At 39.1% G+C, this 2,035-nt stretch overlaps 1 non-coding gene across 1 annotated transcript; it reads right to left on the reverse strand.

Moving 5' to 3' along the window:
- Positions 1-559: 559 nt before the first annotated feature.
- Positions 560-666, reverse strand: LOC128281071 (small nucleolar RNA R71). The gene has a single exon (XR_008271286.1). It is a non-coding gene; the product is annotated as a small nucleolar RNA R71 (small nucleolar RNA).
- Positions 667-2,035: the final 1,369 nt, after the last annotated feature.

The raw sequence follows: 2,035 nt of genomic DNA on the forward strand, positions 1-2,035 counted from the left end.
TCCATCAGGACCATTACTTTTTGACGAAGAAATCGATCGTACAGTTCATAGAAACCAAAGAGAAATAAGGAGCAGCTTAAGATACATGGAGAACGAGCAAGAAGACGATACTCAACCCCAAACTGAAGAGATGGCCAAAAACCAAGGCAATCAGCTACCTCCTGTAATTGTGGTTAATCAAAATCCTGCTCCACGTACTATGTATGATTATGCTAAACCTTCTTTAACAGGAACTGAATCAAGCATAGTTAGACAAGCTGTAGCTGCAAATACTTTTGAATTAAAACCTAACACTATTCAAATGATACAACAATTTGTTCAGTTTGATGGCTTGTAGGATGAGGATCCCAGCACTCATTTAGCCAACTTCTTAGAACTATACGATACATTTAAAATTAATGGCGTTTCTGATGATGCCATACGTCTTCAGTTCTTTCCCTTTTCATTGAGGAACAAAGCTAAACAATGGTTGAACTTGTTACCACGAGGGTCAATTACTACTTGGGAACAAATGACTGAAAACTTTTTACTAAAATATTTTCCACCGGCTAAAACGACTAAATTACGTAATGATATCTCTTCTTTTGTGCAGATGGATTTAGAAACACTCTACGATGCATGGGAGAGATACAAGGACCTTCTGAGAAAGTGCCCTCACCATGGGTTACTGCTTTGGGTCCAAGTACAAGCATTTCACAATAGTTTGAATCCTTCGACTCGGCAAATGGTTGACGCAGCGGTGGGCAGAACCATCAACAATAAAACACCGGAAGATGCCTATGAGTTTATAGAGGAGATGTCACTGAATAACTATCAGTGGCAAGTCATGAGGACAAAGCCAACGGAAACAGCCGACGTTTATAACGTCGATTCGGTAACCATGCTCTCTAATCAGGTAGAACTCTTGAATAAAAAGATTGATGGTTTTCTTAGTTCTTCGCAAGTTCACCCAGTAATGCATTGCGAAGCAAGTAGTGGTGGAACAAACCATTCGGAATACCAACCTTATGGCCACAACATGGATAACAAGCAATTAAACTACATGGGTTATAATCCTCGACCTCAAAACAATCCATATAGTAACACTTATAATGCAGGTTGGAGGAACCACCCCAATGTCAAGGAAATCAAAGACCACAACATCCTCCGGGCTACCAACAACCACCCTACCAATAGGAAAAGAAGCCAAACCTTGAAGAGATGCTCTTAAAGTTTTTATCAGTGTCAGAAACCCGTTTTCAGAACACCAAGACAATACTTAAAAATCAACAAGCGTCGATCCAAAACCTCGAAACTCCGATAGGCCAGCTTTCCAAACTAATCTCCAAACGAACACAAGGTAGTTTGCCAAGTAATACCGAACCTAACCCAAGGGAACAACTCAACGCAATTAATATTCAAGATGACGAAGGAGTCATTGAGCCTGAACCAGAACCGAGGCAAGCAACTGTGGTAAGCAAAGGTTAAAGTGAGGTAGATCAAAATACAAGCAAACCAGTGATTGTCGAATATAAACCTCGTATGCCATACCCCAATGCGACAAGGAAAAACTGCTCAGATGAACAATTTGGTAAATTCCTTAAACTCTTAAAAAAATTACATATTAACTTACCATTTATTGAAGCTCTATCGCAGATGCCAAATGCAATGAAATTTTTAAAGGAGCTTTAGCAAATAAGCAAAAGTTGGATGAGGCATCGCATGTGGAGCTGAACGCAGTTTGCTCAGCCATTCTCCAAAATAAACTACCCAAAAAACTAAAAGACCCAGGGAGCTTTACTATTCCTTGCTTAATTGGTAGTTTAGATGTTAATCATTCATTAGCTGATCTAGGGGCTAGTATCAAACATCATGCCTTACAAAATGTTCAAGCAACTAGGTCTCGGGAAACCCAAACAGACTAGGATTAGCATTCAATTAGAAGATAAAGCTATAAGATTCCCTAGAGGTATTATTGAAGATGTGCTAGTTAAAATCGATAAATTTATATTTCCAGTTGAGTTTATTGTTCTAGACATAGAAGAGGATAGCAACA

Source organism: Gossypium arboreum, chromosome 9 (assembly GCF_025698485.1).
Source record: "Gossypium arboreum isolate Shixiya-1 chromosome 9, ASM2569848v2, whole genome shotgun sequence".
Taxonomy (NCBI): domain Eukaryota; kingdom Viridiplantae; phylum Streptophyta; class Magnoliopsida; order Malvales; family Malvaceae; genus Gossypium; species Gossypium arboreum.